General features: G+C 31.2%; 1 protein-coding gene across 2 annotated transcripts in view; it reads right to left on the bottom strand.

Annotated features, from left to right (window-relative positions):
- The window catches only part of LOC108914723 (probable G-protein coupled receptor 158), an 81,575-nt gene extending 67,953 nt beyond the window's left edge, over positions 1–13,622 (bottom strand). For both annotated transcript variants that reach the window (XM_018720590.1, XM_018720591.1), the window contains exon 1: positions 13,478–13,622. The gene's annotated coding sequence lies outside the window, so the exon portion shown is untranslated. The remainder of the gene's footprint in view (positions 1–13,477) is intronic.
- Positions 13,623–17,177: the final 3,555 nt, after the last annotated feature.

Raw genomic sequence — 17,177 nt, 5'->3', positions numbered from 1 at the left:
ACTCACCACTTTTACTAATTAAACACTGCAAAGCTCAATTGACAGTTTATCAATAACTTAAATTGTTAAGCGTTGTGGCAACGTCAGTCTTTTATTTGCCATGGTAAACAGATTTTTCTAATTTTTGGCCTAATAACTTAAAGAGCAGAGTAATTTTCAAACTCAATTTACTCAAAAACCATTGGAAATATCGATTTGGACAAAGATAATATTTTTTACGTAAAATTGTTAAGATTTTATAAATCTGTAGAGAAAATTGTAAACAAATTGAAATAAAAAAAATTACGGGCCGAAAACCCCCTTCTAAAACCTAAATGGGACGCATATGATTTGCATGCCGAAAAACGGAGTAGCCCATGTTATTTAACGTAAGTTATGTGAGACCCATACATTTTTTCTATTTATTTGCGACCGTTTTGTCAATAACAGAAAAAAACAGTTTTGTTTGAGCCCTTTTAAGGGCATATAACTTCCTAAGGGTACGTTTTAGGGCACATGTTAATAGGAACTTTTTGGATTATCTTAATGAGTTATAAACGCAGTAGAAGTTTGGAACCCTATTTTAGAAACACCCTGTATAAGAATTTGGGATTTGTTTTGCGACGCTCAAGTGAGTTTAATCAGTTTACATTACGATTATTGTCCACGACATTTTTGAGAACTAAACTAGAATATGGTTCAATTTTATGGAATCCCATTTGTGTAACACACATACTTCTTTGTTATAGAGTTCAGCCAAAATTTTCTTCTTCTTCTTTCACATTTTTCAAACATACATAGTTCTCAGTTTTCCTGCAATGAGTTTGATATAAAAAATATTTTCAATGAGTATATATTTTTGTTGGCGGTTTTTTATTTGTACTATTTTAAAATTTTCATGTTTACGTATTTATATTTAGTTTTTTTGTATTCTAAAGTTTATTTATACTGTTTTTATGATTTATTTATATTTTTTAATACTTTTTTGCCTTTTTTTCAATACTTTTTGTCAATTTGAAGATTAAATTGTTTTATTATAACAATATAAATAAATAAATAAATAAATAAATCATATCAAATTGGCTTCTATTGATATTTTTGCTGGAAGTATTGGCAAAAGATTCTGTAGTGTATTCAAGAAATTGAAATTAAATTCGAGTGATTTGTAAGCAAGTGTGTAAAATGTTTGTGTATCTACAAAGCTATCCGAAATTGTACATCCATGTACATAATTTACAAACGGATATATAATGTGTGTATTACATTAAAATATGAAATCCGCTGTTGTCAGTGTAAGCCAGATTTATTTTCATCTCTTACCGAAGAGAAATGCGTCTGCATTACATATTCCAGAAAAGAAATATGTACGGATTACTTTTGAGGAAGGATATTTTTTGTTGGTTAACAACACCAGCTTTTATACATTATCCTTTTATTTTGTAATTGTTTTAATACTCCCTGAGGATATATTTAACTTCGTGTCCCCTTGCCCGTACATATTAATCCGTACGTTAATCCAAATTTCACTCCGCCAGAAAGGAATTATGTTTGCTTCCTAAAACCGAGACCAAGTTCTACGAAGTTTGGCGCTGTGGAATATTCAATCATCTGCTTGCATGTTAAAATCAGTGTAAAATTTCAGGAGATGGAGTCGCAGTGTTCCCCGAAATGATCAGATATTGTAAACTTCCTGTCACGGAGGGAAAAGGATAACGAATCCTGATGCGGCGTCAAACTCTGGCGGCGTGGGCGAGATACTAAGTGCCGTATTCTCCGTCGAAGGTCTGGCTGATAATGAGCTCTCACCTGGGGTTTTAGTATTTCGTAAGCCTTTTTCAAATATATTAAAAATGAATGGTTGTCAGATGAATGTCCAAAGAAAGACTTAAATGTCAATATTTTAAATAATTTTAAGTACACATAGGTATATAATATTAGTTAATAATATTAATATTTCATGATAGATTATTGGTTTCTTCATACCTAGAAGATGAACTAAATAGAAATACTTATAATACAACACAGTCACGTTCTTAATAAGCCCAGAACAGCGCCGTCTTGAACTGAAGTTTCTAATACACTTTTTTTTCGGATTTTTTCAATCTTTAATAAATCTATATTTGCTATAAAAAAAAACAATAGATTTCTCAGAAATAGAAAGCGCTTACTTACTTACTCTCTGTTCACCATCACACTTGGTGGGAAATGTGGTGGATCCGAGGGACTGGATTCTTTTGCTTTCTTTAAGAAAAAGGATTTTTTCCTAAGATTTTTTAATCTACTTTTCTTTAACAATTCTTCGAAAACTTAAAATTACTTTTAAAATCCTTGAATTACATTATAATATACCTAAATCTCTACGAAACTTCTAAATATTTCAAAAACTTAGAAATAATTCAAAACAAAATATTTATACATTGAAAACCTAGAGATTCGTGGAAATAAATCGAAATAAACACCTCAAATATTTCAAAATACCAAAAAGGTATACCAATTTCAAAATATTTTCTTGTTTTCAAGATATTTCCATGTATTTGGAAATATTTCGATATTTTGGGGGTCTTTCGAATTATTCGAAACACTTTGAAGTGATGAAGAAAATTCTAAAAAGTTCAAAATATCTTCTAAAATATAGCAATACTTGAAAATATATCGAAATATTTATCTAAATCCTTTGAAAAAAGCTAACAACATATTACATCTAAGTTTTGTTTTGCCAATTTTTCTTTTATTTTATAAACAATATGTTTTATTAGCTACGTGTTTCTAATAAAGACGCTTTACACTGGTGATACGTTTAGTTTAATTTATTTTTACCACCCAGTTTCTCAAAAAAATTTAATACATCATAAAAGAAAAGAAGTTTTTTTTCTTCTTTTACCGTCTATGAAAAGCAGCCTTATAAAAAATTTTTATTATTGAAATTAAAACCACTGACATGTTTCTGTACCATGTTTAAGATGTACTTACCTACTTATTAAGATTGAAAAAATTAATTGAGTTCATTGATTTTAGATTTGGTTACAACTTTTTGTAATATAATACCTTGAAATTTGCAGCATTAAAACCTGTAGTAGACTTATTTGAGTCAGAGCTTTCTAATAAAACCGATTTAATTCTTTTCCGTCATATCTTTTCTTCTAAAACCTATCGTTAAATGTGGATTTTCATTTCGAATTCTCGTTAACAAAGGATTAAGTATTATTCACATTCAAACTGAGCTTACAAGGTAGAGGCATGGCTTTGTACAGGCAACTTAATTACAAATATGGTGGTTTCTGCATTGGCTTATTTGGTCAATCCATATAAATTTACGATAATACAGAAAGACATCTCAAATTAATTAAAACGGAATATTCAGTCACAAGCTTTTTGACAGCATTTTAAAATAGAGAAATTCTTTAAATTATTTGTCTTTTTTTGGACTGGATTGGGCCACCACATAAAAAACACTATTACATTTCGTTGAGGCTTTGTCGTTTTTCAGCCTCAAGACTTGTCGTGTTTTATAAGACAAAGCGTGTAAAAATATACAAAATGTTATATCTTTTCTATTTTAAATACGAAATTAAAATACTATTTTCTTTTATAATAGTGAAGGATAATGGTTATAGTGGAAGGTGTATGCTCGTGAAATATAGTTTAGTGACAATGACGTGTGCTTTTTGTGAAAGTGATAAACTTTTTAAAATGTTGTGTAGATTTCCTGTGACAACAGTCGAAAGTGGACGTTGTTTTTCTTTAAACAAAGATTTTAAAATTGTTTAAAACACAACACAACAAATACACGACATTATTATATAAAACATTTGAGGTATGTAACTTTTTAAAATTGACCTTCCTATTTCTAAAACCACCAGTCGTCACTGAAATTATGAACTGAAAACTTGATTACTGCAAATAAATCCACAATGTCTCACTTTTGAACATATAAAATAAAAAAAATCGCTCATAAATCGATCTACCTACAAAACACATTCAAAATTACCGAAGTCGAAACTTTACCGCGCCAACTAACAATAACGTATTGGCTCCCTCATCGATTCGGATATGAAATAGCGTCGCTGCACCTACAAAAACAAACTTCTGCCCCGAATACCTTCCCGCCAACTCTAAATTAATCTCCGAGGCGAGTTTTTTCCCCGCTCGTTTCTTTCACTACCGTAAATCAAACCGGAATTATTCATAGCTGGAGTTTAATCAATTTGCTGCTAAAACTAACGTTCGGATTCAAATGAGAGTAGCTGGAACCACTCCAACATGTTTACATCCAGGAAATATATTGGCTGGGCACCTCCTAGAATAAAAGTTATGAAAAATATAGGTACGACGAGTTGCTTTTCCAAATATTTTAACTTTGTGACGTTTTCGTGTAAAAAAAGTAACACTTTTGGGGATGACTCTGTGTATTAGAAAGAAAGAACGGATCTCTTAGTTATAAACACACATACCTATTTTATTAAAAGGACAGAATATACAGAATATTCACTGTGAGAGTGAATAAAAGAAAACAGTTTTGTTTTATATTTTACGGAAAAAACATACTCGATACAAAGTTTTGTTTTTATTTCAAATGAGGTTGCCATGGAGAAAGTTATTTCATATACGAGGTGTCCAGAAAATTAAAAAATATGAAAATATTATATCATTTATATTTACTCTTTCGACTTTTTATGGGCACATTATTTTTAAGTTTAAAAATAGTTATTTTTGTATGGTACTTATATTTGAGACATGTATTAACCGATTGTTTTGAAAATTTGTAGATTTACGTTTTTTGAAGTGGCAAATACGAATATACGAACAGTGTTGGGGTCACATCTAGAGGACGCTAGTTATACTGCCCCATAAATGTAAAAATGTCAAACTTTTTGTATTTTACAATTTTGAATTTTTTAACTTGAAAATATTGAACTATGTTCAATTGTAATAAACTTATACCTGTTACAAATCGATAAATTATTATTTTTATTTTTTTCAATGTAGTAGGCATTGACATAATAAATTGACAGCACATTATACCCGAGAAGTAAGAGGATATCTTAATAGAAATTTTCCCCACCTTTGGATTGGACGCAGTAGCGAAGTACTTTGGCCTGCACGTAGCCCTGATTTAAGTCCGCTGGATTTTTCTTTTGGGGCTATCTTAATTCTCTAGTTTACAAAGACATTATTAATAGTCAAGAACAACTGTAGACAAACAACATAGAACTTTATTATTTAACATCAGACAAAATTTTAATGAGAGCATTGAAGTCGCTAGTGGTTGCTTTAATATACAATAATTAAAATGTCAATTTTCAGTTGTTTATTTAAATAATTATTGTTTAAACAATTTTATAATATTTAAACAAACTTACTAGTATTACCTGGTGCAAAAATTTTGGTCGTGAATATTAACATAGTAAATAAATAAACATAATAAATTAATAATTTTTTAAAGTAACTGTTTATCGGCATGACAAAAGTCCAATAATTAGTAATAAAAGGTAGTGGAAAATATGATAATTGGATTTTTTAAGTTACGAGACATCGATTTAAAAAAAAATCATCGAAATTGGTCCATTAGAAGCTGAGATAAGTGAAATTTTTCTGAGCCTCGCAGTTTTGAACTCGAGAATTCAGATCGGAGTAGCTGTGTGTTTGCTCCCCCCACCACTGATACCTCATTGATTTCACGCGGTATTGCATATCTAACATTTTAAATGAGACGCCCGTGATTGCAAATTTTGAAAATTTATATCTGGAAAGTACCTACTCGGAATGACAAACCTATTAGTTAAAAAAAGCCCTTATACCCTTATAGTTTTGCTGTAAATAAGGGTTAACTCCGAAAATAATGCGTGGATCATCAGGTTTTTTTTAAATACTCGTCTTTCCGAGTACTATCAAACCATATTTTAAAATAAAAAAAATGAAAAACAAAAAATTATTGCAATTGTTTATAAGCGTGAAAATTGCGAAAATGTTTAAACAATCACCACGACTCACCTAATAGTCCGATTTGAATTTTTCAAAAAGTATTTTAAAGCTTGAGATCTTTTCTTTTTGTGGTGAAATTTTCAAGTACTCAAAGGCTTTAGATATTTAGAAATTTGATTTTGAAAAGAATTAAAAAATTATTATGTAAAAACTATCGAATCGAATTGGATGAAATTTGGCGTGATGATTCTATGCACTAAGAAGTTTAATTGGGAAAAGTATGAAGATCCTAGATATTATTCAAGTGTCTGAAAAAAATTGACAAATAAACTAGCATTTTTTGCAATTTTTTAAATGATTTTTCCGATTTTTGCAATAACAATAATTATTTTTTCGAATTGCAACTACCTCTATCTTGTTCAAAATTTAATTACAAAACAAACAAATTTTTTTCCTCTTCCATTTTTGTCTAAAATGAATAGTGGCTAAGTTGTTGACGAGAAATTCAAGAAAAAAATGAATTTTTTTGCTATTTTTTATACATTTTTGCAATAACAATTAAGCCCACGTTTTTTTTATTTGCATAGACAAATTATCATTTCTGATGTTATTTAGAAGCCGTTAAAGTAAAAATCTCCGATCATATACGTTTTACGCAAGTATACCCTTTTTAAAACAGATACCGCCTGGAGTATTTGGCGTTCTAGAATATAAAAGTATTTTGCAACTAGGTGACAAAAAAGACTCTCTTTAACAAACTGAAAATTTAACGAAAATATGGACTTTTGATAACAGTTTTCGAAAAATATATATTTTTGTGCAAAAGTTATGCTACGAGTAGTTTTAATTTTTTTTAAAGAATTTAGAAAACATGTAGGTAAACGATTTATGCAAACATTTAGGCAAATTGATTTACTTCCGTTTTTAGAATATTTTGAAGACTGTTTGTAAAATAGTCTCCCCAAAGCTCGAGATCCTCACACTCCTAATCGAATTAAATGCCTCGATGGAAATAGAAAGCAATCTGATTTATTAAAACCCTCCCAAACACCCCTTTATTTATCAAGCCGACAGGGCAATAATTAACTTTTAAATAACCCGAAACCCCCGAAGTTTATCGATTAAGGACTAATTTCAATTTCACCTCTTGACTGTCTCCTTGCGCATACTTATTTCTCAATTTGAGGAAGTTTTTTAATTAAGGCAAATTTTAATTAAAGCTTTGGGTAGTGTCGAAAGGTTATTAGACGAAGTTTAATGAAAGCACACCTTGGAACGCAAATTCTGAGCCTTCCGGCCCAAATCTACCGAAAACAAGTTTAAAGTTAACCAACTATATGGTGACGTCCGTGTACAGTTCAAAGGAAATAGTAATAGTTCGAAGGAAAAAGTAATAATAGTGGAAATTCAGTAAAAATTTTCTCCCGCTATTGTTATGAAACGAATTAGCTCAGTATATGGCGGTTTTTAGGTCAGAATTCTTGACACATGCACCTATTGACGTGAAATTTTAACAGTAACTAGAAAATTGTTCAAGAAACAAAAGTTACATAGTGCCGATGTGTGCTTTCACCCTGGGGGTGAATGCCACCCCTTGTCGGGAGTGGCAATGAAGGTACCCATTTTAATAGCAAAAATCATTAGAGAGATGAATTCTAAGCAAAAAATGCTCTATATAACGTTTTTTCTAAAAATTAATATTTTCCGAGTTATTTGCGATTCAAAATGTTAATTTTTCATCTAAAAAGTGCATGTTTTTCAACAATTCTTGATAAATAACCCGAAAACCTTGCGTTTTATCGAAAAACCCATACACAGCAAGAATAAAGCTTTTGAAACAAAGAATCGATTCATTGATTGTCGATTACCGTGGATGTAATAATAACCGAGTTATCACTCTCTAAAGGTGATTGTTCATTTTTCGGAAAGTAAAATCGAACCTTTTTCCGTAAAATAATGGCGAAAGAACTAATTTTTCAAAGAAAATGAATATAACCCTTTTTAAAGTGCTTGGAAAGACCTTTAAAACGCTTAAAATTTCGTAGCTCAAAAACTCGCGGAGTTATGATGAAAATAAAATGGTCGCCTCATTTTTTCGGAGAAAAAAATCAACAATAAAATCTGTGGCTGAACCATAAAAATAGAAACTAGGCGTAATCCATGTACAGTTGACATTATTTAGGTACTAATAATAGGCTCTGCAAGTTTGACCGATTTAAAATGCCTAAATTTAAAAAACATTTGAAATAATAAAAAATTTTTTTTTAATTTCGTTTTTTTCGAAATAACTCAAAAACTAAACAATATTCGTGAAAAATGCGAGAGTTCAAAATTAAAGGTCTTTTTTTTATAATATTTTTGCTCTCTTTCAATGTTTCTGTAGAGCAAAAATTAATTGAGATATTACGTTTTTAGTTTGCATTTGCGTGTACGGGGACCACCTTCTTTGAGCCCTTAAAACCTAAAAATCTCGAAAACGAAGAGTTCAAGACTCTTCAACTATAAAGGTTGATTTGTAGCTCTTGCAATTCCCTGCAAATTGCTTTTTGGAGCGATGAAAAATATTAAAAATTAAAAAAGTTTTCATGAAAAAATGAATTGTATTATTCAGTGAAAATTGTTGAACATGGTGTAAATGGCTTAATTTCCGATAGTTTCCGAGGCGTAATATACGCACAAACATACACGCACATGTCCAAACAGACGAAGTGGACAGTGATGATAGTTATTTAGATGATATGTAAATTTTTGCTAATAAAGTATAATAATTATTATTAATACACAAATAATTTTTATTTTCCCTTTCACTAATTACATAATTTAAGTTTCGAGTTTTAAGTAATCTCGTTGAATTTAGTAATGTATCGTTGAGTGTTTTGAAGCAGGTAAAAATTCTTCAATTCCTCATTAAGCGTTGGAACGTTGTAATGAATCATCAGTAATATTATAAAGAGTGATGAGTCTTTCATTCATTATAAATGCTATGATGTGAAAAAAATGTTTTGCTTTATTTTCTGCAATAAGGGTGGTTTTTAAGGGTTGAAACGTTGCAATAAATCATGTATTATTTCATAAACAGTAAAATATATTCAATTCTTCATTATTGCTTTGTCAAAACATTTCAGAGCCGTGAAAACTAATTTTTGTTTTTTTTTCCTCATAAAGAGTAGATTTTAAGGGTTGAAATGTTGCTACAAATCAAAAATTATTATTCAGAACATAAAAGAATGCTTATTCTATTGACATAACACTTCTATGGTTTTTACGCTTTTGCAGGAAGGGGTAGTTTTCACTCGCTAAAAACAATAAGCACACATTATGGATATGTAACTTTTGTAAAGGAGGGTAATAGGCAATTGAATATGTACTTTGGATAGGAACTACAACGTAACAGAAATTTTATTGTTTGATATGTTCAATTGACCCTAAAAAATGATAAAACCGCGGAGTGCGGAAGAATTCGGAGGTAATACCCTATTTTTACCGTTGTATACTGGACTAAATGTAAACGCAACGGTCATTGTTCATTGTAATCATTACTTCTAATGATGACATTGCGATTTAGGGATTTTTAGTTGATAGCCATGTGTGTGAAAGCTTTGTAATTTTGGGATTTTATTGGACAATAATTAACACTTTCCCTGACCTACGCAACCCTCCGACATTTCCGATTCCAGGCCGACCCGACAGCTCGCAAACTATGCGGGTACCTTGCCTCCGACAGGTCTCACTACTTCTCGACGTATCCTTTTCAAATCTGTCCGTATCCTTCGAACAAGGAACATTGGATTATCGCCTTTACTTCGCCGATCGAAGTTTGTACGTATAAAAAGACAAAGCTTGCGATTTATTCAAAGCTTGCGAGGCTGGCCTAAAAATAACCTAATGATTTGATAGAGTTTTTGCTTGTGTTTGCTCTGTAGCAAAGTCGTGTTGGATCTTTTACCCCTGCGGAGTTGCAAATATGTGACTGATTGGTTTATTTTTGTACCTCTGTAACGGTATTTCGAGAGGGATTTTTTTAATGAATGTCAAGCGTTTCTTATTATCCTGTTCCAGACGAGAATAACATTCGGTATCTTATTATAGACGGGGTATTTCCAGAAATAGTCCCGAATCTAAAAATAAACCACTTCGTGAGAGAAGGTGTTTATAAAGAAAATACCTAAAATAATAGGAGAGACCCAGTGGAGGACGTTATATCTAATTCTCCTGAACCACAAAAACGTTTTATAGTTCAGCGTAGACTAGTGGGTGTCATGTTTTATTTTCGTTGTGGATGTATTTTGGCTTTTTCAGTTTTAACTCAAGATCTTGCAATTGGGTCATCATTGTAATAAGTATGTACTATATAGTGGAATCCGAATTTAATAAATCGTTTACAGGAGATAGAACTAATCAAAATAAAATTGCCTTAAATATGAGTTGAGAAGTAATTGAATTTCCTAAAAATATATATTTTTTAATATTGTAATACTGTTGGACCGTTAGAAATTAAATAGTTTTTTAATGAAAACAAAACTGATGGACTGGTGAAACAGTCCTAAGCTGTGGAAACAAAAAGATCTCTTTGTTTTATTTTATGTGATTATTTTTTCTCAAGGAGGATGATAAAATAACAAGAATTTTAGTAAAACTCTAAACTCTAAAGGTTTCAGGTGTTTGAATTTACTCGGTACTCGTCTTCATGAACCTCTACTGGAAGACTCAGTATTTTTTAAAGCAACTTTTGGTCCATTTGTCCTCTTGTAAATTCAATCTGCGGACATATTGTACATACATATATGAAATTTGATTGGGTAGAACAACAGATTTAATGCGAAAAACGGACATTAGACTTCTTTGTTGGTAATATTTAATAAATATTTTTGTAGATAATAGTTGAACGTTAATTACAATAACAGCGCATTCATGTTTGAGGGCTGCATAATAAATATTTAATTAATCATTTATTTAATTAATTATTGGTTTTTATAACTTAAATTTTAATTTACAAGTTCAATGACAAGCAAGACATGATCAATTCTAATCAGAGATAGAATGTCGAGGACGGTAACAAAAATATTTATAGGTTAATATTTTTGTGATAAGATGTTATATTTTTGATTGTTGTTTATTTGTTGCAGTAGAAAAGCTGAAAGATTTTCATGATGCTGCAGTGAAAATATTTGAGATTCTTATAGGTAAAATTTCGTAAGTACATGGAATTTCAAATTCTGAATTTTTTTTATATAATTTACAGAAATCTAAAAAATTAGTATAAGAATTTACACAAATTAAGTAAATATTTTTTATTTTTATGTTAATTTTTGTTATATTTTTACTAAGCAGTAAATTTTTACAAATAAAATCTGTTATTTTTTATATCTGCAATAATTTTTCAGTGTGTCTGTAATACATTGGCAGAAATTCCCTTGACAGGCGATACGTCATCATAAATCGGTTTTATTGTTTTTGTTTGTGCACCAAAATACCGGCAAGCGGCATATCGCTGTATATAACGAAGTTTTATCTTATTATTGTTACATCAAATTTCATTTCCTTGCTACTGTTAACATATTTGTTCTAATTTCAAATGATACCAGTTAAAGAAAAACGTGTTTTCCAGTAGTTCAGGTTCTTGGAAGCATTAAAAAAGATGCACTTTGTTCCAAACTTTATTAAAACAAATTGACGACATTTAACGTGTTTTTTTTTAATTTTTAGTTTGTTATGTAATATCAATGTTGGAATTGTATGTAGGTATCTTGGTTGTACATCGCAGGACAAGAAAATTTCTGTATACTATTTTGTATGTTATATTTCTTTAACAAAAAACATTTTTTTAATTTAAAATTAAAGCTTTTTCACTATGTTCGTAAAGTGATTTTAAATTATAAATACCCCTTAAAGCACCTAAAACATTTTAATTGTTATTCATCATATCAGTTTGTCATTATTTTTCAAATATGTAGTTTCTTTCAATTCAATTAACATTTCTTACGAATTTTTAAGTTTATGCAAAATTTTCCCAGTCTCTGAAAACAATTAGCGTGTCAGTTTTTTCTATTTCAGATGTGACAATATCACCTAATATATGAAATATACAGGGTGTTTATTAAGTACTTGCACAAACTTTAAAGCGTGAAAATTTTTGTTTTATATTTTGATTACATTTTTGTTCTAATTTAACGAAATTCGGGAAACTGGGAGTATTGATGATGAGACACTCGAATATTTACATAGTTTTTTGTTTTATGTTAGAGGGCGCCAGATATAGTGTTGTACCTGGATTTAAGTAACCATAACTTGTTGGTGTCGCACTGTATGTCATTTTTGAATAAACATACCTATTCTCCATTCAATTTTACGTGCAAAAGGTACTCTTAGTATTTGTCGCTGAAAGCAGCTGTTTCAGCTGCTGAAACCTGCGTTGGCATTTTGTAAGTTGAATCATCAATCAAGAATTTTTGAAGAACAAGTGTAAAAAAGGTGTACTTTATTGATTATATTGCGGTGTGACAAACATAGATCATTGACAAGACTAAGACTAAACTACTTCTACAAATAAGTTAATAACATTTACAATAATTAATTGCTGAAACAATTTTTTTTTGAGCGCTCTAAATCTTAAGAATCAAGCCGTTGCAGACCCATGTTCATATGAACTTTTTATTCAAAAATTAGTCAAATATTCACCCTTTAAAGTTTTTACAAGTACTTAATAAACACCTTGTATAATGTAAGTTGCCCCCGCTTATTACCCCAAACGTTTACAGAGATGCTGCATTACAATATGCGCTAAAAAAATATCAAAACTAGTCAACGGTAAAAGAGTTTACTTGGGAAAAAGACAGTAAGTGTGCTTTTTGCGTTTGCGGAGAAGTTTTACGGTAAAATATATCACCAGAATTTGGTCATTTTATCATATAAATTTTTGTAATATTACCAGGACAATTTATGGTATTTTCAAAAATTAGTATTTAAACTTTTACTGTAATTTTCACCATTCTAGGAAAAAAATTGTGTTTTTTAGTCAATTTAAAGGGTAACAGAATTGTACTTATTTTTATCCAAAAAATCATTAATTCTGTTTACGTTGAAAAGCTGAGAAAAAGTTTAATTCAATGGTACAATGAAGATATATGATATTTTTATAACGCTTTTGAATATTTTTTCGTTTAGTATATAGATATCTGCTTCGAAATTCAAATATACTATTTTTTATTTCTTGTAAACTTAATCTAAATTGATATATACAAAATTTCTACATAATTACAAAGAAAACATCATATTTTAAAAGCAAACTTGTTACATGAACAAAAATCTGACAGATTGGGGTACCCCTGTCATTTTCGGCCTTGTATTTACCTCCATCCGTTTCGCTTTGCGAGACTGAAAGATGGTAAACAATTTGACACCTAAAATTACCATGTACCAATAAAATTTGTACAATTTAAAACGACAAGCTTCGTGCAAAACCACAACGCCTTAGGCAATGACGTAAAAAAACGAGTCGACTTCATGCCCCCCGCGTAGCGGGTTCGAAAGGGAAGGCCGTAGGGCCATAATCGTGGCCAAACAGGTGTCTACTCACATGACAGCGAGAGGAGAGCCAGAGGAAAACGGTTTTCCGGACGACGCGGCTGCACCTCACTCACATCGCACCTGGTGTTAGTCAAGTCGGCGGTAACGGTCTTACGATGGCATCCCAATTTTCTCGGCCGGGCGAAAAACGACGTTCGTCGCGTACGGAACGATCGAGTGTGCCGCGGGATCATCTGGGAAAGCGGCCGTCGCTTGGAAAATAGCTGCGCAGATCGACCTCGCGTCGCCATGGTTACAGGCGGGAATTCGGGCAAAAACAGCGATTAGTGCGGTTTTCGCGAGGTGGCGATCGGTGAGCGATAGCCGCTGGAAAATCTGGCGGATGCGCCGGTATCTCGGGGTGGGTAAGAAGCGACTGCCGAAGTTTTAGAAAAAGGAGTTAATGGTGTTACGTGTTACAGCTTTTTGCGGTTCTGTGGTAAAAAATGCGTGTCAGTTTGAAAGGTAATCAGTACTTGTTCTTTAAACTTTTAACTTTTTTAAGAAGTTCGATAACCACTCACAGAAACTGTGAAAACTCATACGCTTTTTATATATTTGTAATAGTTTTTATACAGGCAAAATGCGAATAAATTGAACATACATGATACATTGTGTAGAATTACGTGTTTGAGTGTATATTTTCTTTTTGCGATGTATTTTTACCTTTTTCATTGCACTTTTACATTTTAAAATGTATTATTCTCAATCCTTTATGTGTTTTTACTATATTTAATGTAAATATACACATAAAAGTGTGAATTTACATATAATTTGGCTCAACCAATCAGATTAGACACGTGATCACCCGATGAGGTGTTATCGTTGCTTGTTTAAAAAACTGTGCTAGTTGTTCAGTAGGCATGTTTAGATTCATTTGTGACGTAATAATGTAGCAGTGTTTTAACTGTACATACAAATAGTGAGGTAGGTAAATAATATGAATTATGTGTAAATTATATAAATCTCTTGGTATTACTTCATTTAAAATTACACTCACTAGCGACTACAATTTTTAGTCACTAGCGAAATACAATAGTTATAATTTTAATAAACACAACATTAAAATCACTGGCATGAAAAATACTTTGAAGCATTATACTTTTTCTAAGCTCACAGATAAAAAGGTTATTTTTGATAAATTTTCAAAATATGCCAATAATATTATTATTAGTATTCAGCCATCTGCCAATATATTTATAATTATAATTATTTAAATCACAAGAGGCAAAATATTCACTATAATATATGCCGTATCATGTAAACTATCGAATGGGGTCTCGATGGCGTAATACGCTGGACGTTGTCTTAGGAATCGAGAGGTTCAGGGTTCGATCCCCGACCAGGTATGGTTTTTTTTCAATTAATATAATACTTTAAATGCAATTTTTCATCGTCTACTTTTCAGAATATTTCCGCACCAGTTGCTGGTTAATTTCTCACAATGTTGCCACAGAATAGGTATCGCGGTGTTGCCAAATATTTGCTGTTAGAGGCGTGTTAGATTCCTATAGTACGATCATATTCGATGCAAAGTAATAAATCATTGCCTGTCAAGGGAACCAATGAAGTACGCTTTTAAGGGTTTTACAANACGTGTATCTATTACATAAAATTATTTTAATTATGTACCAATGGAATCGAGCCTATCCCGTGGCTGCCTCATTGCTATGCAGCCTGGCGTTTTCCCCCCGTTCCTTATCAGAAAGTAAAAGTCACTATTTCATCAAATAAAATGTTCCAGTGAGTACGCGACAGTGTTCCTAATTAGGTACCAGACGAATAATTACTGAAACAGGAGACCACGCCGCGGCATTTGAACTTTTACTTTTGCGCCACGGTTACGTAATCCGGTGTACGGGAAGCGTCGGGTAAACAAAATCATAAAATTGACCTCCGAAATAACAAACAGTATCTAAGTGTTATGTTATGTACTTAGCGCACTTACAATTCGGTGTAATAGATTCGTGGAGTAACCTCCGTGGTCTACAAGCGAAGCTGAGCGCGGATTATCGACAGTGGCGTGCGTTCGAGAGGAGCCCAAATAATATTTTTATATAATAGTAGGTTCTGAAAGATGAGAATTCGAGATTTTCAACTAATATTCGATTTTTTTTTCGTGTCTTGTGAAAATATGTTAATTTATCATCTTTTAAAAGCCCTCTCAGAAAATCAGCTCAAAAAAAATTTTTTTAGAGCTCGCTTAAGATTTTGAAAAATTTCCAAAATCGTCAAAAATTGATTTTTTTAAAAAAATTTTTCTCATTATTTTATCATTTTCTAAGTTGAAAAAAATCTCGATTCTGAAAATTTCAGATCGATATTTTAATTTCTAACTTTCAAAGTAGTGTACACCTGTTTTCGAGCGACCTCTAAAAATAAATATCAACGAACCAATATTTTTTTTATTGAATTTGATGAACAAAAGAATAGAAATGAATCACGAGACTTAAATTTTAAAAAATTATAAATATTTGATACTCACAGTGCGGTATTAAATTTTGCCTCGAGAAATTTTTCAAGTATCGTGATTTATTTCTATTATTTTGTTCATCAAATTCAATAAAAAATATTATTAGTTCGTTCATATTTATTTTTAGAGGTCGCTCGAAAACGTTTTCGATACACTACTTTGAAATTTAAAATAATTACTAGTGACGCTTTAGAAATTAAAATATCGATTTGAAATTTTCAGAATCGAAATTTTTTTTGAGCTCATTTTTTGAGGGGGTTCTTAAAACATGATAAACTAACATATTTTCACAAGACACGAAAAAAAAATATTCGTTTTTTTTTTGGCTACCCTAGTAGATAAGTATGTTAAAAGTTCGTCAGTAATTTACTCAATAAAACTATTGAACCTTGCAAAATTAATGAATGTGTCGAAAAATAATGAATTATGCCATTATTTTTCAAACACTTAATATAATCTTATGCTGTTTTTAATAGAAAATAAGCAACCAGGAATATGGTCCATTTGCGTTCTTAAACATAGAAATATTGAGCCACCTAAACATGCTAGTTTTTTGTTACTGCGTTTTTATCTATCCTACACACGTCTCCTCGAAGCAGATCGAATATGATCGCCTTTCAGGGAAACTCCATAGCCGTGATATAGCTTGACGACAGAGGTAAACAACGATAAATCTAATGGATGCCCTGGGAACGGTAGAGGCGGCATTGTACTTCAACTTCAATTAAGAGACGGCTTGCACTTAATCTATTTTGAAGGAAAACGGAGGAAAACGACCACCAAATAACTCGCGTTGCCTGATATAGATCGGTCAGAGTGTATTATGTAGGTTAGATATTTTGTATGACGTTTACAGTACTACGTACAAATGTAACATTAAGTAGCGGTAGCATTAAGCAAGTAATATGCATAGTGTCACATGCCATATAAAGTTTAGCAATACTGCGGTCAATAGATGACGCTGCCGAAAGCTGACTATAACAACAGACGGTGATATTAACCATCATGAAGTTGTAATCACTTAAATTGAATAAACTAAATAATAATTTACAGGAATTTATAAATACGCGGATAAGTAATATTTTAAATTAAATGTTTTTAGTTTAATATTATCTTATTATTAAATCTTGTAGATTATTTATTAGTGTTGCGAATAATATGTAGGTTTAAATTTCGACCCATAAATAATCTAGGACTGTTTCTCCTTCTTCAATTTCGTAACTTGAACAGGGACAGG

This window comes from Anoplophora glabripennis, unplaced genomic scaffold (assembly GCF_000390285.2).
Source record: "Anoplophora glabripennis isolate ALB-LARVAE unplaced genomic scaffold, Agla_2.0 scaffold746, whole genome shotgun sequence".
Lineage (NCBI taxonomy): Eukaryota > Metazoa > Arthropoda > Insecta > Coleoptera > Cerambycidae > Anoplophora > Anoplophora glabripennis.
The sequence above is the reverse complement of the archived record's forward strand: the minus strand, read 5'-3'. Positions and strand labels throughout refer to the sequence as shown.